The sequence below is a fragment of the Sus scrofa genome, chromosome 11 (assembly GCF_054392235.1).
Source record: "Sus scrofa isolate SSC_HxYL_T2T_F1_AM1 chromosome 11, Sscrofa_HxYL_maternal_Yorkshire_Landrace_v2.0, whole genome shotgun sequence".
Taxonomy (NCBI): Eukaryota; Metazoa; Chordata; class Mammalia; order Artiodactyla; family Suidae; genus Sus; species Sus scrofa.
Window position 1 is genome coordinate 35,709,635 of NC_139393.1, and position 22,008 is coordinate 35,731,642.

Sequence of the window (22,008 nt, forward strand, 5' to 3'; positions counted from 1 at the left end):
TCAGAAAGAGAAATTAGGGACACAATCCCATTTATCATCTCTTCCAAAAGAATAAAATACCTATGAGTAAACCTACCTAAAAAGACAAAACACCTATACTCTGAAAACTATAAGACACTGATGAAAGAAATCCAAGATGACACAAATACATGGAAAGACATATCATGCTCCTGAATAGGAAGAATCAATATTAGCAGAATGACTATACTACCTAAGGCAATCTATAGATTCAATGCAATCCCTATCAAATTACCAAGGACATTTTTCACAGAACTTGAACAAAATATTTTAAAGTTTGTTTGGAAGCACAGAAGACCCAGAATAGCCAAAGACATCCTGAAAAAGAAAAATGCAGCTGGAGGAATCTGGCTTCCTGACTTCAGACTATACTACCCAGTAACAGTCATCAAAACTATACGGTACTGGCACAAAGACAGAAATATAGATCAGTGGAACAGGATAGAAAGCCCAGAACTAAACTCATGCACCTACAACCAACTTATCTATGACAGAGGAGGCAAGAATATATAATGGAGAAAAGACAGCCTGTTCAATAAGTGGTGCTGGGAAAACTGGACAGCCACATGGAAAAGAATGAAATTAGAACACTCCCTAACACCATACACAAAAATAAACTCTAAGTGGATTAGAGACCTAAGACCAGACACTATAAAACTCTTAGAGAAAAACATAGGCCAAAAACTCCAATATAAATGGCAGCAACATCTTCTCAGATCCACCTCTTAGAGTCATGACAGTAAAAACAAATATAAACAAATGGGACTTAAATAACTTAAAAGTTTCTGCACAGCAAAGGAAACCCTAAACAAAATGAAAAGACAACACACATAATGGGAGAAAATCTTTACAAATGAATCAACTGACAAGGGATTAATCTCCAAAATTTATAAATACCTCGTACCACTCAATACCAAAAAACAAATAACCCCATCAGAAAATTGGCAGAAGATCTAAACAGACAATTCTTCAAAGAAGACATACAGATGGCCAAAAAATACATGAAAAGATGTTCAACATCATTCATTATTAGAGAAATGTAACTCAAAACCACTATGAGTTACCACCTTACACCAGCCAGGCTGGCCATCATCAAAAAGTCTACAAACAGTAAGTGCTGGAGTGGGTGTGGAGAAAATGGGACCCTATTACACTGTTGGTGGGATTGTAAATTGGTACAACCACTGTGGAAAACAGTATGGAAATTCCTCAGAAAACTAACAATAGAACTCCCATTTGATCCAGCAATCCCACTCCTTGGCATCTATCCAGAGACAACCATGACTGGCAAAGACACATGTACTCCAATGCTCATTGCAGCACTATTTGCAATAGCCAAGACATGGAAACAACCTAAATGTCCATCGACAAAGGAGTGAATCAAGAAGATGTGGAACATACACACAATGGAAAATTACTTAGCCATTAAAAAGAATGAAATACAAGCATATTTAGCAACATGGATGGACCTAGAAGTTATCATCCTAAGTGAAGTCAGTCAGACAATGAGACACCAGCATCAAATGCTATCACTGACATGTGGAATCTGAAAAAAGGACGCAATGAACTTTTTTCAGAACAGCTACTGACTCACAGACTTTGAAAAACTTATGGTTTCCAAAGAGGACAGTTTGGGGGATGGGGAGATACACTGGGGGTTTGGGATGGAAATCCTATAAAATTCGAATTTGAAGATCATTGTACAACTATAAATGAAATAAAGTCACTGATTAATAAAAAATAAACATATATATATAATAAAAACATGTATCCATTAAAAATTAAATTAAATTAAATTAACTATAAAAAATAAAAAAAGAAGAGGAGAGGAAAAAAAAAAACCCAAATAAACAAAGTAAGAAATGGAAAAGGAGAAGTCACAAGGGGTACTAGAGAAATACAAAAAACCATGAGGGAATACTATCAATAATTGTATGCCAACAAATTTGACAACCTAGAAGAATGGAAATCTTTCTAGAGACTTAAAAACTGCCAAAACTAAATCAAGAAGAAATAAATCAACTGAACAGACAGATCACTGGAAATGAAATTAAAATGTCATAAAAACACTCCCTACAAATAAAATCCAGGACCAGATGGCTTCACAAGTGAATTCTACCAAACATGCAAACATGAATTTATACCCATCTTCCTTAAACGTTTTGAAAAGTTTGAAGAAGAAGGAACAGTCCCAAAGATATTCTATGACGCCAAATCAATCAAGTTATACCCCACATTAACAAAAGAAAACTAAAAAAACTACATGATCCTCACAATAGATGCAGAAGAAGCATTTGACAAAGTCCAATATCCATGCACGATGAAAACTTTTACCAAAGGGGGTAAAGACGGAACATACATTAACATAATAAAGGCCATTTTCCACAAACCCACAGCAAATATAATATTCAATGGAAAAAAGCTGAAAGCCTTCCCACTAAAATCTAGAAGAAGACAAGGTTGCCAACTCTCACCGCTGTTATTCAACATAGTATTGGAAGTCCTAGCCACAGCCATCAAACAAAAGAAATAAAAAGCATCTAAATAGGGAGAAAAGATGTAAAACTGTCACTATATGCAGATGACATGATACTACATACAGAAAACCCTAAAGACTCAACCCAAAAACTACTTCTATTGATCCACAAATTCAGCAAAGTAGCAGGATATAAGATTAACATTCAGAAATTAGTCACATTTCTGTATACTAACAATGAAATATTAGAAAAGGAATACAAAAATACAATACCTTTTAAAATTGTACCCCCAAATATGAAATACCTGGGAATACACCTGACCAAGGAGGTAAAGGACTTATATGACGAGAACTAGAAAATATTAATCAAGGAAATTAAAGAAGATGTAAAGAAATGGAAAGATATTCCATGTCCTGGGTTGGAAAATTCACTTTAATCATTTAACAAGCCCAATATTAAGCTCTTTAAACAAAGATAAAGATGTGAAAAATTTTTTCCATGTATTCTTCTATAATTTGATATTAGTGTCTCTTTTAAATAAAATTCTGACAATATTCCTAGTAGAGTATTAAGTATTTGTATTTGTAGTCATACACAAATTATTTCACGTGTTCTACATTTTTAAATTATTCAAGAGCATAAGAGAGAGTTGTAAGGAATTTATAGTTCTGAGAGACTTGGTCATTGAATTTCTTAAAAATTTGAAGATATTTTGTCTCAATTATTTGATACACTACAAAACTTTTAAGCTTTTAGGAAAAGTAGTAAACAATATTAATCAATATGGATTTGGAGTTTCACTTAGTGTCTGAAAATCACATGTACCTCTTAAAAGTATGTCTCCTAGGGATCCATGCATTTGTTCTACTATCATATCCTTCCATTTAATTTTCTTTTATTTTTTCCTTCTTTTCCATTAATACATGGCCCATGGAACTTTAAGTGTCAGGTGTGCATCATCTTCAGCTTTTATACTTACAGAATTTAGTATAAAATTGTGTGTGTGTGTAACTTATCTTAATCATCTCTGCTTATTCAAGATTAACTTTAGTACTAAATAAAAATCTCTCATTGGTGAATGTCTTTTTCATAACAGTTAAAAAGCATTGTGTTACCTACTGCATTCAGTGGTATCCAAAATTTGTTTTTGGAATTTAGCTACATGCATTCTAAAATAAATACTATGCTTTTTACTTTTTTTCTCTTTTTTCTGTTGCAACTGAGTGTGTTTACTACATATGAGATCCCAATATTCTTATAATTTGGAAGTAACCAAAATGCATATCCTTCATCCTGTAGCTCCGGAGGCCCAGTATTTTGCCTTAAATAGCTGGAAAAAAAAACTACTTGTGAAGAATAGACTTGCAGACATTTCAATAATGGAAACAGTTGTCAAAGTAATTGTGATTTGCTTTGAATTACCATGGTTTTGGATTTCTTTAATATAATGATTTTTATTTTTTCCATTATAGCTGGTTTACAGTGTTCTGTCAATTTGCTACTGTACAGCATGGTGACCCAGTTACACATACATGTATATGTTCTTTTTTCTCACATTATCAGCCTCCATCATAAGTGACTGGACATGGATTAGCAATGAGATCCTGCTGTGTAGCACTGGATTTGGATTTTAAATGTCCTTACATTTCATTAAAATCCTTAGAATACACTGATTATGATTCAATAAGAAAATACCTATAAAGAAAAAATCAAATCTTTTAGAAATGACTAAAAATTATTCCATTATGCCAGATGAGAAGAGTTTACAGTACAAAACGTACACCATCTAGCCCTACATGTACTTGAAAAAGTTTCACTATGCAGTCCTTGAATAGGCTACCCGTATATCCCTTCATCCGTATATTTTACACAGATGCACATTACCAAATAACAATTACTTAAGACAAGCAATGAATTATAAAGTGAATCAGAGTGAATATTAGAGATAGTGATTTATTTTGCTCTAGAGTTAAATACTTTTTTAGTTTTTTAAAAACTTATCCTGTTATTTGGTTAATAGACCTCCAACACAAAACAAAACTACAGTAAATGTACCGAAACACCGTGTTAATAATAAAACATAAGGAAATCCTCTTCAGTGTTTTCTCTGTGATTGAGTCTAATTATTTGCATTTCATTAGCTCTATTAGACTTCTATGAAGAAAGGTGTCAGAACTAAGGAAGTTTAGGAAATGGAGCCTCCCTAATGTCCCACATATGAAGAATCACAACCCACAAATCCAGAGTTCTGAGCAATCCTGCAGTAAAGAAAAAAATTTAGCTTTGTTTATCCTAGTTTTTCAAGTGCGCTTCACCAGAGAACTACATTTCATATAACCTCTCTAAGCATCCCATAGATCTGGTATTCCACAGGAAACTCTTTATGGAATGTTATTCTGAGCTAAGCAAGTACTCAACTGTACATAGCTTAAATTACTTTGTAGCCTTCTCACATTTTCAGGACAGGTCAGTGAGAGCTAAATCTAAACCCACTCTGTAGAATGTTTGTATATATCTGGCCACAACACCTTATCACTACCAATAGAGAAGAATTGCTTAAGTCTAGGGAAGGATTCGACATCTTAAAGAAATTTACTGCCCAATTTGCATGCATGTTAAACTATGCATGCAGAGTCGGATATGCACTTGTCACATCAAAGACCAGTGTTTGTATAATTTACAAATATGAAAAATTTCAAACATATGGGTTGAGGTAGCTTATGTGCTAATCACATCCAGAACTAACATATCATGTTTCATGAAATATAAAGTTAATAACTGTTTTTGCTACAGAGGCACATATATCTCTCCCCAGCTAATATTACAAGGTTGAATATATTGTCAAAGACTCTGAAAACCTTGTACTACATTCAGTCACCACAAAACCACTTGGAGAGAGAGCACCCACACCTGGAAGGAGACAAATGAACCAGTGTAAAAACCTATCTAAAGGTTAAAGTACTATGGCCTTCTCCTCCCATCACAAGGAAATCTGTGTTTGTCTGATAGGTATAAGAGTATGATGTAGTTTAGATATATTAAAAGACATATATTGGATTTTTTTAAATTTTGAGCATTCATAATGGAAAATAAGTAAATTAAATCTTATTTTGTAAACCTCAAATTTAAAAGGCTAAGTTTTAGGAAGAAGAATCTTATCCTTCTCACTGATTTCATTGTTTCACACTTCATAAAATACAAAAGCAATGGGCCAAATTTTTTAAAATTACCTTACTGCACTTTTTGAGTTTTTCTGAGGAGCCTCCAGCTGTTCTCTGAGATACACCCCAAAATACAGCAAGCCCTCTTATTTTCCATTTTAATGTGCAAGAAGAAGGACAAAAGGAGGAAAGGGAAAGAACCAACTTTGTGGTCTTTTCACTCTTTTAGCATTAAGTGTAGAGAGTGACATCCATTTACATTCTTCAATAAAAAGTATTTAGCTTATACCATAAAAAGATGGAGAGGTAAATTTCTATGACACGAAAATAAATCACTGTCTCAGCACCATAATACCGTCCTGCTTTTCAGTTTCAATTCTGCGGCAAATGTCATTTATAATTAATTTTCAACCCCCAAGTGATGAGTCTGACATGTCTCTAGATGGGTAAACAACCAAAAGACTCATTATAACCTCAAGGGCTTCTTGCTTTGTGGGCTTATGAACTCCATTGGCTGTGGGAATCATTTTGGGAATTTCATTCTAGGTAACTCATTTTTAGGTTAGCTTCTTGGGTGAGTTACCCCCCCCCCATTAAGATGCAGACTTGGAGTATAATAATTTTGGGCCCAATATCTGATAAGAGAAGGTGAGGAACATTTCTCTGGAGGTGGAATTCAATAGAAAATTCTATAATTGTTGGTTCTTTATCATTTGAGCTCATAAAGAATGTTGTCTCCTCACAAACCTGAATTTTTTTTTAATTACAAAATGTAGTAAAAAATAAAAATCCTTATGTTTATATATGCATATCTAGCTGTATATTTACTTTACAAATACAAAAGCTCTGGATGATAAATGTCTTAGTGTCTTAATTTTGGAAATCCCATCAAAAAAGACATAGGTTTGTTTATACTTACTATGAACTAGTTTTTCTTTTAATGATAAAGCATAGGCAATCAATATCTACTTTCATTTTTGAAGAATCTAAGGAAATATTTATCAAATTGGATTTTTTTTTTTAAATTTGGGTGGTTATATAAGAATATAATCCTCTACATTTATTGTTGGTAATTCTTCCTGAAGCAATGGGAATATAAACATATCCAGGTGAAATTTATGAAATTGAAAACTTTATTTGAACTGATAGTTTTAGCCTCCCCTGCATAAATTTGTTTTCAAATATGCAAATATTTTTTTTTCACTTTTTCCATTATTTTGAGATGATAAAACTGAAGTGAAATTCTGAGGAAAAGACTAAATTTCTCCCTAATTACTACATACATTGACCTTTCACATATATGAGGTAATTATAGTTTTATAAGCTATTACTTATAAAGTGATTAATTTATAACCAATAAAGAATATAACATATAGGAAAAGTTAAAATACCATGACATCTCTCTTTTATTAAGAACTCAAAAATATCATTTATTTGGACTAAAAGCAAGATAGAGCAGCTGTTCTTAAAACCTTAACTCTCTAGTATTGAGAAGAGTACTGCTCAAGAGTGTTTTTTCTTTTTTTTTAGGGCCATACCCATGGTATATCAAAGTTCCCAGGCTAGGGGTCAGATTGGAGATGCAGCCACCAGCCTACACCACAGCAACACCAGATCTGACCCATGTCTGTGATCTAAACCACAGTTCATGGTAGCACCAGATCCTTAACCCATTGTGCAAGGCCAGGGATCAAACCATTGTCCCCATGGATACTAGTTGGTTTTTTTTACCATTGAGCCACCATGGGAACTCATCAAAAGTATTTTTATTTTCCAAGCTTTTTTGGCTAAATATTTATAGTGGTTGTTCTCTGCTCAATATATTGCCTATTCATTTTCCTCCTCCCTAGTGACAACGCAAAAGATTTTTCTTTCTGACTGATACATTCTAAATAGTGAAAATATGAATGTCAATGATCTTTGTTTTAAATAGCATTACTAACACTATTTCTTTTCCTAGTTTACTTTCCGCTCAACTTGGTTTTCCTCATTTATCTCACAGAATTCTCTTCACTCCCAACTATTCCTTTTCTTCATCTTGTTCAATAAATAGGTACTAGCTCTATCTCAATTTAAGTCCTTGGGCTTTTCTCTCCTAACTGATTATAATACTTCTATTACAAAAGTACCATTTACTTTAAAAAGTCTCTTTGAGGCATTCTTCTCCAGAGCCCAGAGTCCCTGTGTTTGGAGCTGGCTGGGCTGTGGAGACTTTGGAAAGTTCCTGCTGCCAGGAGTTGAGAACGAAATTCTTGAACTGAATTTTACAGACTTACTTCTGAACAGGTGTGGAACATTTTATGAACCATACACAAATGTACAATTTCTGAAATTTTCATTAAAAATGAAATTTTAATGGTAATCTTGGACATTAAGGTTATGTTGTTTTCCTTCTCACAAAAAATTTTAATGATAAATGTATCTGTGTACCATCATATAATTGCTATTCATTTTTCAAAATGTAATTTAAAGATTTTTTTAAATTTCTGGATTATGCAATTTTCATTGGATATGAACTATCTGGCTACTTTGGACCAAAAATAAGTTCTCAGACTTTGAAATATGTAGCTTTTCCAATTCAAGTTCTCACAGGCAGGGAAAAATAATATGAATCTTATCAATAAACAATATTTAGTCACAATGCAAAAGAACTGAAAGTATGTCTTATTTAAATTAAATAAGCAGTTTAACATGACATGATGGTAGTAAAGTAAGGAATTTATTCACACAAAAAAAAGTCTCTTTGAATGTGTCTATAAATAAAAAGAAGTTGGAGGGGTTTTTTGGGGTGTGTGTGTGCTTTTAACTCTTTCTCAACTATTCTTAAGAAAGTAGAGCATGAAAGAAGATATGGTATTGAAACATACTGAGATTTAAATGGTTTAAAAAGAAGAAAATGAAGAGATACATCACCATTTGGAATTTAGGCAATTTTTAATTTCAGAAATAGTTTTTCCTTTCCCCATTGCACCAGTCTTTTTCTCCTAAGGACATGTTTTCTCTCATGTCTTTCTCCATATTCCTTTCTAATAAATATTTCAAAATTCAGTGATCTCTTTCCAAGTCTGCTTCACTCATATTTTCCTTTTATAGATACCTACAATATAGCCTTAAAATTAGAATATTATTTCAGGCAAAAGAATCTAAATGATCATCACAAGCAATGTAACTTTTGGTATAATTTCTTTACATGTCTGAGTTTATTATGAGGTCAGTAACTAGGGTTAACATTTCAGAATCTGAAATGTGTTGTTTGTTTGAAATTGCCATTGAGCATGTGTGTGTTTACTTTTATCATAGAACATAAACATTGAGGCATCTTAGTTTACTTTTAAAATTCTTTCGTATAGATGCATACTGAGTAATGGAAACTAAAAATAATGGTCATCTAAAAATAAACATGTAGTTATTTCTATTTCTAGATGAAAAAATATAGCACATTATTTTAGGGGAAATGCACACTGATACATACACATACATAATTTTTTATCCATTGTTCTATAAAAAACTGAGAATTCTGAATAGAACATTGCACGTGTTCTCGCTATTCTGAGAGACAGGGCCAACTGAAATGTTGAAAAGAATGTTTGATTGAAATAGACAAATTGACTGCCTTAAAGTAGGTTTTCAGAATAAGGGAACAGGGTTTTTCAGGATATAAATGATTAAAAACTTAACCTTGAACGTAGTGAAAAAACACAAAGAAAAATCCCTGATAGCTGGTGTAATCTATACAGTACCTCGAATTGAACACTGGGTGGCAATGTTTACTCACTTTTGTTTTTATTTTGTAGTTTCAGCAATTCAAAAGCCATTCTAGGACAAACTAAACTCCCTGGTCCTCAAGGTTATTTGTGGGTCCTAAGACGCTGAGAAAAATCCTTTCTTTTACAGGTGTTCTGAATTTCTTTGTTTTGCACACAAAGAGCTCTGTAGTCAATCGCTGAAATACTGTTCTCAATCCATTAATTGATCCTAGCAAAGAGACATGCTGCAGAGAATTACGAGTGGATATAGCAAAAAGAAATGAGAATTTCTAAGGACCTAGAAAAAAATCATAATATATTGAAACATGAAAATATCTTGGAATTTTTATTCTTGTGATTTAAACATCTGAATCAAAGCTAGCATGGTGAATTTCTTTTTCTGAGTTTGACTGATGTTTCAAATTATTTAATAGAACAAGTCAGATTAAAAACACATTGATCAAGAACAATCAAAACCAAATATGTCCTTCAACTTTTAACTGAATTTTCTCTATCAGTCCTTACATTCAGATCTAGAACTGGTTCTGGGGAAAAGTGTTGAGGGAAAACAAGACTCCAGCAACTTCCCACTTTATTTTCAAGGTTCACCTCCAACCTTAAACAGGAAACAGAAAAGACCTCTATTTTCTTTGCTGGAGAGTAACTGGGAAGTTTCAGATCAGTTCTTTGGGCTTTATGGTGAATTCTTCCTGCCAGTAGCATCGGTATTAAATGGCAATTGTTCTCTGGAACCATCCTAAGGACTGACTAAAGCCCTCCAGCAGAACTCTTAACTCCAAAATCATTGCCCCATGAGAACTTTAATTAGAATGAATTCCAATGTCATTGTCATACAGAGGACTTGTGTTTCATAATATTTGTTGTTTTGCTTTGACAAAAGTTGAATGTTGTATCCTTTCCTGTCCTAGAAATTATTTATTTGGTTTCCTGCTGTCTCTGCATTTATTTTTTATTATAAATTTTGTTATCTTATTCTAGCTACCCTGTACCCTTTGAAATGGAAGTTGACAAGAAAAGAAAGTGCTTTACAAACCTCTCTATCAGAAATATAGCAAAAATACTAATGAGAAAAAGTAGAAGAAAACATTCTTATCCTGGGTAGTTTAATTGATGGCTGGAAGGAATATATACAAGCTATAGTTTACTGGAAACCAGATAAAAGGGATTCGCCTCCTGCAAGAGGTTGCAATTTTTTTTAATTTTTTATTTTATTTTTTATTATTTTAATTTTTTCCACTAGAGCTGATTTTCAGTGTTCTGTAAATTTCTACTGTACAGCAAAGTGACCCAGTCATACATATATATATATGTATGTCTTTTTCTCACATTATCCTCCCTCATGTTCCATCACAAGTGTCTAGATATAGTTCCCTGTGTTATACAGTAGGATATCATTGCTTATCTGCTCCAAATACAATAGTTTGCATCTATTAACCCCAAACTCCCAGTCCATCCCACTCCCCCCCCCCCGACAACCATAAATCTGTCCTCCAAGTCCATGAGTTTCTTTTCTGTAGAAAGGTTCATTTGTGCCATACATTTGATTCCAGATATAAGTGATATATGGTATTTGTCTTTCTTTTTATGATTTACTTCACTTAGTATGAGGGTCTTTAGTTCCATCCATGGTGCTGCAAATGTTGTTATTTATTTTTTTGATGGCTGAGTAGTATTCCATTATGCATATATACCACATCTTCTTAATCCATTCATCTGTCATTGGACATTTAGGTTGTTTCCATGTCATGCTATTGTGAATACTGCTGCAGTGAACATAGGGGTGCATGTATCTTTTTAAAGGAAAGTTTTGTCCAGATATATGCCCAAAAGTGGATTGCTGGGCCATATGGTAGTCCTATATTTAATTTTCTGAGGTACCGCCATACTGCTTTCCATAGTGGTTATACCAATTTACATTCCCATCAACAGTGCAGGAGGGTACCCTTTTCTTTACACTCTCTCTGGCATTTGTTATTTGTTAACTTGTTAATGATGGCCGTTCTGACCAGTGTGAGGTGGTACCTCATAGTGGTTTTGATTTGAAATCGCTCTTCCATAAAATGCAGTGCGTTATTGCAGAGACAGGGAGAGTGAGGTGGAGGGAGGCAGAGAGAGAGGGAAAGGAAAAAAGAAAGAAAACTCAGCTAAGTCAGAACTTAATTCTCAGTAGCTAACACAGATATAATTTTTAAAATAATAAAGATAAACAATATAAAGACACATTGATTGGTGACTTTTCTATTTATAACCTACGAACAATATCATTAATTAAAGAACTACATAAATTTGAAGATTAAAAATAAATATGTAGATTTCCACCTTTAGCCTTTGATGAAACCATCCTGCAGACAAATAGAAAGTAGACCAAAACAAACAAACAAACAAACAAACAAAAAAGAATAGAATCTGAATTTTTCAGGGAAGCTCTTCCCTATGTTTACTTCACTTGCTCACTGGAATTGATACTTTACTTAAATTTTAAGCCCATCATTCATTCATTTTATTAAATTTTTATCTCATTTACATACCACATGTAGATAGTTTATTATTTCAATTTTCCCATGTTTTAATATACATCAAATAAACCTGAAACCATCAACTAAATTGTAACTTGCTTTACATTGTTTTTTGAGTTTCTGTTGACTTTGAATTAGTTTTTCCCTTACATCTTTATGCCACAACTTATTTAGCTATTCATCTCTTGATAAATAGCAAAATCCAAGGGAAAAAAAGTGAAACTTGCCTTTTAGTTAACTTATTTTGGTCATATGTCATAATTAGTGTTTTGTGAGTCACCCTGTGATACTTTCTTCAGTGAAAATGCACTTACATATGTCTTCTCTGCTTTTGTTGGAGAAAGATGTTTTTGAAAATTATTTATGAATTTAATATGCATCCCATTAGTTAGTATTGGTATCTTAAACAAGGTCAAGTTCTTATACTATAATATAACTTGTGGCCTCTAACTTGTGGACACCTTGGTACACATAATGCATGTATTTGTGCTGAATTGGGGAGGCAGTGAACATAGGCATAGGATATTCATACCCTCAGCCATGAATGTGTGTGCTCTCAGCCTTGATACATAACCCTTTTCCCTTTTTCTCTTTCATGGTGAAAAAGAAAAAAGAAATATTATCACAGTGCCTGTGATAAAGACACATTAATACTCTCTCTTCAAACTAATCCATAGTATTCTTGGCCTTTTTCCCTAATAACATCATTCCTCTTTGATTATAAAACATAAGCAAATAAATATGTCTCCATAAGCCTGGCTTAGCTGTTGGTAAAAAGTGTTAATTTTATTAATTACTATTTTTTAATTACTAGTTTTAATATTAGAAAATATTTTAAGTTAATTATAATCTAATCACTTAATCAACATTACTCTGTTATTTGATTTTTACTACTAAATTTAAAAAATCTCAGTCTCAAAGTATTCCTTATCCTTAAAATAATGAGTATTTAAAATTTTTATTCAATTTTATTGAAGTATACATCAAGAGTTTGACATAGAGAGTTTCATCAAGTTTAAGGGCACAATTCGATTAGTTTTGACAGTGTATATAATGATGTAACCACCAAAGAAATCGTAATACAGAACATTTCCATTAGTTTGAATCTTACCCGTTCTTCCATTAAAATCATCTTTCTGTTCCAGAATCCAGTACAGATGTGTTAGTCTCCAGAGCAGTCATGTTACTGAAATATAAGCTGCCTCTGTACACTGATGCCAAATAGAAACTTGGAGGCAGAGCTGGAGGAAACAGAAAAAGTAGCTTTAACTTCCAGGCCAAGAGGGAATGTAGCAGGCTAGTGCCTCAAGGACTATGCTCCCACTTGGAGGCGGTAATGAGGAGTCTTATAATGTTGAAGGAGCAGGATGTGATTAACTCATGGACATTTTCCTGACTGGTTGGTTGGTGGTGAGGTGGTTGGGAGTCAGGGTCATCAACCTTCTGGTTCCAGCTAGTCTGGGGTCTACATGCGGGCAGACAGCATAGGGTTGACTTCTTCCACCTTGTGGGTGCTTCAGCACCTGAAACACAGCTCCAAGGATGTGGCTCAGAATATTTATAGTCCTTGAGGAAGAACTAAAGGACCTTGACTTTGTTGAATGGCTAAACTGTCCTTATACAGTTTATTTTAAGAGTATTTTCTGAATGACTTCACAGTATAAATGTGCGTATTCTTTTTTTTATTAAAAAACAAACAATGGTATAAGATTCTGACATCTAGATGGACAAATGTAGATATTTTTCTTAAAAACTGTGAGGGACTGACTGCTTAGTCAGTGTGTATTGTAGATTATAAACATGAAATCTTATAAACCTAAGTTTATAAGGTTTGACAGTTTCAGTTTGACAGAAGTATGATATATATAACTTGTGTCATGGATTAAGTGGTCACTTTATCCCAACCAAAAATGAACAAAGGTCATAGTTTGACAGTGATTGTATTATATTATTTTAAGCAAAAAGGAAACATTTAATATCCAAAATATTTTTATCTCAAATACTATGACATTGAAGACTTTTTTTAAAAAAACAGTCTGTGCTGTCCTTCATATGTGAAACTGATATTAGTGATTCGTCAATACCAAATATTGTGTTAAAGTATTTAATTTTTACTTATTTTTCTGTTGCATCAAAAAAAGATTTCACCCTAACTTTATTGACCTACCAAATTTAAGATATGTAAGCAGTCTTACACATTGTAAATATTGTAAGCAATATTTACATTGTTCTAGAAAATAGATTAGATAAATGACTTGCAGTGTAAAAAACTGGCAATCTTTTTTCTTAATAAATGTGATTTTTAAAATTTTGATTTGCTGAAAACGCTATTATTTCCCCTTTGAATTACCTTGTATTCACTTAACTATATAAATGTGGGTCTATTTATGGATTTTATATCCTGTTTCATTTACTAAATATTGGCCCTTATGCTAAAACCACACTATCTTGATTCCAGTAGCTTTAAAAAGCATTGATATCAAGTATTTTAGATATCCAACTCTGTTCTTCCTTTTAACTATTTTTTCAATATTTTATTTTCATTGAATTTTGAATGTGACTTCATTGAATCTATATAAAAATTAGGACAGAATTGACATCTTAACTGATTGAGTTTTCCAATTCCTAAACACAGTATCTCTCTCCAAGATGTCATCTTTATTATTTCTTCATAATGTTTTGTACTTTTTTGTATATATGATTCTTAAGCATTATTGATGAATCTTAAGTGATAGTTTGATTTTGTTTTTTTTTTTAACCTTCCCTACAGCAGAAGGATAGATTTTATTTTATTTCACTTTGCTTTTTTATTAAAGTATAGTTGATTTACAATATTGTGCCAATTTTTGCTGTGGAACAAAGTCATATATATATATACACACATACATTCATATATAACTGGGGAGATGTGTACATTCTTTCTCTATATTTTCTTCCATCATGATCTATCACAAGAGATTGGATATAGCTCCCTGCACTATACAGTAGGGATAACCTCATTGCTTATCCATTCCAAATGTAACAGTTTGCATTTATTAACCCCAAACTCCCAGTCCATTCCATTCCCTCTCCCTCCCACCTTGTCAACTACAAGTCTGTTGTCCCTAACCATATATATTTTATTTATTGTTGCTGCCCAACTGTAATGGCTAAGACTTCCAATTAAATGCTGAATAGAAGTGGTAGGAGTAGATATCCTGGCCTTTATATCCTTGCTTTAATATTATACGGAAACTTTTCAGAAATAACTTTTATCAGATTGAGTGAGTACCTTTCAATCTTTAGTTTGCTGAGAGTACTTAGAACGAATATATGTTTGACTTTGCAAATGTATTTTTTGGGGGGTATACTAAGATGATGACATGTATTTTATTTTATAGTCTATTATTATAGTAGTCACATTGATAGCTTTTAAAATGTTATATCCCCAGATAAAACCAACTTGATCATAATGATCAACTATACCTTAGTAAAAAAAAAGCTGAAAAAAGATATTTAAAGTAAAAAATGTAATTATTTGATATATGTATACCTTTTAAAAGGATCTCTCCTATTCACACATTTATCTTTTCTGTGTGTGGGTGAGAACTTTTGAGTTCTACTCTCTTAGCACAATTTCTTTTTTTTTTTTTTTTTTTTTTGTCTTTTTTTGCTATTTCTTGGGCGGCTCCCATGGCATATGGAGGTTCCCAGGCTAGGGGTCTAATTGGAGCTGTGGCCGCCAGCCTATGCCAGAGCCACAGCAACGTAGGATCCAAGCCGCGTCTGCAACCTACACCACAGCTCACGGCAAACAGATCGTTAACCCACTGAGCAAGGGCAGGGATCAAACCCGCAACCTCATGGTTCCTAGTCAGATTCGTTAACCACTGCGCCACGACGGGAACTCCTCTTAGCACAGTTTCAATTTTAAAATACAATGTTATTAACTATAGCCATCATGTTATATACTATATCCTCCAGCAGTAGTAATATTAAAATTTAAAATTTGTATCCTGTTACCAACCTCTTCCTATTTCCCCTAATCCCTAGCCCCTGGCAACCACTTTTCCACTGTTTCTGTGAGTTCCACTCTTTGTTTTAGATTCTACTTATAAATGAGAACATACAGGCTGCCTGACCGCCGCCATCATGAGTCACATGTATACTCCCAGGAAGGGCCTGTCCCAGTTGGCTCTGCCCTATCGCCGCAGCATCCCCACCTGGCTGAAGCTGACCTCTGATGATGTGAAGGAGTAGATCTACAAACTGGCCAAGAAGGACCTGACCCCCTCACAGATTGGTGTGATCCTGAGAGACTGACACGGTGTTGTGACAGGCAATCTTGAGGATTCTTAAGTCCAAAGGACTTGCTAATCTTCCTGAGGATCTCCACCATTTAATTGAGAAAGCTGTTGCTATTCAAAAGCATCTTGAGAGGAACAGAAAGGATAAAGATGCTAAATTCCATCTGATTCTGATTGAGAGCAGTATTCACCTGTTGGCTTGATATTATAAGACCGAACGAGTACTTGCCCCAAATTGGAAATACGAGTCATCCATAGCCTCTGCCCTGACTGCATAAACTTTTATTGTACTCAAACAATAAAATCATTGTTTAATAAATAAATAAATGAGACCATACAATATTTATCTTTGTCTGTGTTATTTCACCTAACACAAGGTTATATTTACAACATACTAAATTGAGTTCCCATTTTGGCTCAGCACATTAAGGAACTGACATTGTCTCTGTGAAGATGCAGGTCCTATCCCTGGCTTTGGTCAGTGGATTAAGGATCTGGTATTGCTACAAACTGTGGTGTAGATTGCAGATTGGCTTAGATTTGGTGTTGCCATGGCTGGGGCATAGGCCTCAGCTGCAGCTCCGATTTGATCTCTGTCTGGGAACTTCCATATGCTGCAGGTGTGGCCATAAAAATTAAATGAAACAAACAAACAAAAACAAAGCTACAACAACCAGAACAACATGGGTGCCAAATAATGAGAATGACATCAACCATGAATAATAAGGTCAGGCTGGTGTTTAGCTGGAAACAATGTTTTTAGTACACAGAAGTATGTGTATACATGTACACATATATTTCATTGAGGAATTATTTTCTGCATTAGAAGTAAAACATTTCAAATGCTGGGGTGGGGGATGCACTGGGGTTTGGGATGGAAATGCTATAAAATTTGGTTGTGGTGATTGTTGTACAACTATAAATGTAATAAAATCCATTGAGTAATAAAAAAAAGAGAGTAAAATAGTCAATTTTGGAATAATCAGATCTATGCATAAATTTCATGAAGCTTGATATTTTCCTAAAGAATACAGGAAATCACTGAAGTGCTTGAAGAAAGGTGGTGAGGTGATCATATTTGTGTTTACACCTCATTCTTCTGTAATAGTGAAGAATAAATCTTACTCCATATTGGATCTGTTTCTTTGACTTTAACCTTTGTATTTTCTTGCTTTTGATACAAGTTAAGAATGTTGCCTATAGCCTGAATTATACAAAATAGCCCATTCTCAAGGCTCTGAGCTTCAAGGGTATAACACTTTTCCATTAGCACAGAGATTAAAAAGTTGGCAGAGAATAACATTTTGTTTTGTTGGAGGTATATAGGAACATCATGACCTGACCTAGATGGTCAAAGCCTTCCTGCACCAAGAAGTTGGCAATAACCAACCTCACCCCTTCACCTTGCTGTTAAATATGTTTTGCTGAAGTCCCTAAGGGTGTTTAGGGCTTTTGTTTTGGGAGGGGGGCACAAGGCACCAGTCTCCTCGCATTCCCTATAATAAACATTTCTCTGATCCAAACTCCAAAGTTTCAGTATTGCTTGGTTTCACTGTGGGTCAAGCACCAGGACTTGCATTCAGTAACACTTCCATACAGTGAAGAGACTTTCTATTAAGTTTATTGAGATATAATTTACACACATTAAAATGCACAGTTGCATAACTAATGTCATCACCCTGAATGTTCCCTAATGACCCCTTGCAATCAAACTCAGTCATCTTTAGCCCTAGATAACCAATGATCTATAGTAGCCCAAACTTGGAAGCAACCCAAATATCAATAGACAAGAGACTAGATAAACAGATGGAGGAATACTTATGCAGTGTTATTCTTTTCAGCAATAAAAAAAAGTATCAACCGTGATTCATGCAGCTACACAAAAATCTTCAAGAACATTATGTTGTATGAAAGAAGCAGGCATAAGAAAACATGATTACATGAAATTCCAAACAGCAAAACTAACTATAGAAAACACATCTGTGAGCAAATATTGATTAAGGTAAAAGGAGACTGTTTAGATGGCTTGATAAGAAAAGCCTTAATTATGGAGGTAATGATAGTTTTTAGATAAGTAGACTGGGGAGATTATATTTCCTGAACTTGTATATTACAACTGAAACTCAAAAAAGAAAACATTGTTTTGGAAATCAAGACACCTGAATTTCAGTTTTAAATTTTAGTTCTATCATGTATTAGCTGCACACTCTTTAGAAAGTAATCATGGCTTACTGAGATTCAAAATTCTATAACAGTCATTTGAGGTAACTTTTCTCGTTGAACTTTAGTAATTATGAAATGGTATGACACATATTAAAGTGCTTAATAGAGTACCTGGCTCATAGTAAACTAATTTCAAGTGAGGAGTAGGTAGATATTATTTCATACTCATGCAAAAGAAAAAAGAAAGTTTTTTTTCCTTACCTTTTCAAAAGCTAAGGAAACTTCATTATGGACTATGAAAACTGGGGACCCTTCCCCTCCTCAGTCTCTGCCTGGCTGGATGCTGAGAAGACAAGAAGTGCAGGGCCACTGGGGCTGGTTGGGTCAGCCAAGCATCCATTTGCAGGAGGAGATCACGAGAGGGGGCAGGTTGGCAAGGTACCATGTGGCCCTTGAGCTTGACATTGGCAAGGTGGCTGTTCAGGCCTAATTCCTCATCATCCAACAGCTGGTTTCCCAGCTTCCAGACCTTCCTCAGCACTGTGAAGCATGGATTTGACCATCTCCTACTTAGCTCAACATATGACTATTGAGAGGTGACTGCATCTCAAAGTAGGTGGGCTTTTCCTGGTCCACTACCCACTCAACATCATCAGCTTCCTCATCGCCCCTCCTTGGCACAATAAAGCCCCAAATGCCTTTTCTTGGAGCCATACGAGGCACAGCCCTTCACACCCAGGCCAGGCACCACAAACTCCTTCTGGGAAATATTGTTCACCAGCATATAGTCCATCATGTCCAGCACTTGTACTTCAAGGCCTGGAACTTCAGCACAATGCATTTTTGCCCTCTGGGCCTTGACGTATTCTGAGAACTCTTCAGAGCTGTCCATTTTAAGAGTATCAGAGAGCAGGAGGAGAGGGTCCACACACCTGGGAAACCACTCCAGGACCTCCACAAAGTCATAAACACTCCCAAAGTGCTATTTCTTTCCAGACAGGATTGGGTTGAGCAGCTGGCTGCACATGAACCTGTTGGGGAATCTGTATCAGAAGATGTTGAGGGAGGTGCCAGAGGCCCAGGACCAAGCACGTCAGTGCATCCTCTGGTAAGGCTGTGTTTGGTGATGAGGAGGGAGTCTGTTGTGCTCGGCTGGAAACACATCTCTAGGATGCCTTTCTTCTTCGGGTGTCCTTTGAAGGTCGTTTTGCTCATATAGTACTGGCCCAATTTGAGTAGCTTGGGCTTTGGTCAGATCAGAATCCTCCACTGCTGGTGCATGGAACTCTGGCAAGCTGCACTGCTCCTCCAGGGGCAGCAGCTTCTTCCAGCAGAGGGCCCAAAGACCCTCTCAGCCACCATTTGGAAGAGCTGCATCTCCTTATGGCAGGTATCTTTGCAGACCCAGCTGCACATGCTACCAGAGACCCAGCTGGCTGTTGCAGGATGGACGAGTGGCTGAAAGTAGGACCAAGACAAGAAAAGAGTCGTGGCCAGCACAGAGGTCGCCAGGGTGGGAGTGGCCTGCACTGCATGTGTGCACTGCAGGGCTGGTAGAGGGGCTTTCTCACATGTGGATGATCTGCAGCGATTGAGGAGTTTTTAAATAGATGATTGGAGGATTTCCTGAAAAGAATAAGGTAAATGCATCTGCGTGGTCTTGTAATGCCTTCCATTGCAATGCACATTATGTGGTGCCAGCAGAAGGTAGCTCAGCTTTCACTAACTTAGAGAGATGGAGAGAGGTGTTTTTACTGAAATCATTTTTGGTTGTTTGTTAAGTGCTCTAAAGTACAATTCTGGAGTTATTAGAGATGAAGGAACACATGGCTAAATTTTCAGAGTCCCAGTGTATGGCAATGTTATTCAAAATGTAAAAATATAACTGGGTGAGAATACCCTTAAGAACCGGTTGGGAAATGGGTTAAGAAAAATATGAGACAATTCATAATTTAGTGCATTTATTTCTTCACTTACCATACTTTGCCTATTGATGTTCAATAGACAAGGTTTGGTAATTTATTATTTCAAAGTATTTATTAGCCCAGACTCTGCCCAAAAAAGTACCTTTACCACTTTCATCAGATGGTCCACCTGTGTTGGGATAAACATTACATGGGAATTTCAAGATGCTCAATGTTAGCTAAATATCAATAATGGACTGTTTCCCAGCAAAGGATCCAGTGGTTTCTTACCGTATAGTTCTAACTGAAGTGTTCTGTTCTGAAAGAAACAACTACTTATAAATCTTGATCTCATTTATGAACTTCTTTTGTTTTCTGATCATATAATACAAAAGCTATGAAGTCATAGGTATTTAATTTTAATATACATTAAAGTTTTATAGCGCATGAAAAAAAGTATGCATATACATGTGCACCTATATTTCATTGAGGAATTATTTTCTACATTAGAAGTAAAACATTTATTATGCTAGTATATTTACTCTAATTGCATATTAACATGCTACAAAAATTAACTTCATTTTACTTATATATAAAACACAATATTGACTTTGAAAAGATTATCAACTCAAATTTTCTGTGCTTAAAATGTCATTGTCTTGGTTCTTCATCCACTAAAAGTGTTTTCATGTTGCATTTTCAGTTCAAGATCTGAGATTATCAGATATCCTACCATTTTAAATTTCAGCAACTTAGAAGTACTTGTAAACTTCAAGATGAAATAAATATGATTCAAATAGTTATCAACTAAATATTTTTTCCACTGAGGAATTCAAGGGATTCTATTAAATAAAGCAATTTAAGAAAACTGTTTCTCTGAGAAGCAACTTTCATAATTCTCAATATTCTGCTAGAGAAAGAGGAATTGACAGCATAACTAAATTACTGGATGCATAGTGAGCAATTTTCAAAGATTCAGCTCAAATTTTGGAGCAATCCATGGGAAACCATTAAATATAATCAGTGGAAGGATTATACATACCTGACTTAATGAAGCATGTGATCAGTCTCTTAAAAAACATCATTCCCTAATTTAAAATTTAATAGAAGAGAGTTTTTTCTTTTGATTATAGAATTTCTTTTTAGGCCTATGTATCATGTATTTATTTAATTAGATTAAACCTGTTTCTTTGCTAGGTCAACCAAATATGACCTTTACTTGAACTCTTTACTTTCTCTTAGGATACTTCCTAATGTATAACAATGACTAATAAACCAATTAATAGAATGGTTTATTTTTCTTATTAACTTTGACTCAAATGTAGTAAGATCTTAAAAAAAAAACAAAAAAAAACTGTGAAGAGTAAATCTTTACTGTCCTGCCATAATATGAAAAGATAAAACCTAAGAATATAGCCAACATCCACTTCTTCAAAGAAGCAGTGAAACACTGTCATAGTGTATTCTCTCCAGTAGAAATATCAACAGTTACAATATCATGCACTTCAATCTAGTCCTAATGTTGCAAGAGATTTGTATAATAAATTATAGCTGTGAAATCATTTCCATTTAGGTTCATATTACTTATTGACTATAAAAGGAGAAGGGATTAAGAGTGCAACAGGTTCCTCCCGGGAAAAACAAGACTTAGCTCTAGGCTCTCACCTTAGAGTGCTCACTCTGGAGAAACATAACTAAGACATAAAATCATGTGAC

General features: G+C 34.6%; 2 pseudogenes; one reads left to right on the top strand and one right to left on the bottom strand.

Moving 5' to 3' along the window:
* Positions 1-16,069, bottom strand: part of LOC100519046 (pyruvate dehydrogenase E1 component subunit alpha, somatic form, mitochondrial pseudogene) — a 47,610-nt pseudogene extending 31,541 nt beyond the window's left edge.
* Position 16,070: 1 nt separating this feature from the next.
* On the top strand, positions 16,071-16,503 carry LOC102162395 (small ribosomal subunit protein uS15 pseudogene; annotated as a pseudogene).
* Positions 16,504-22,008: the final 5,505 nt, after the last annotated feature.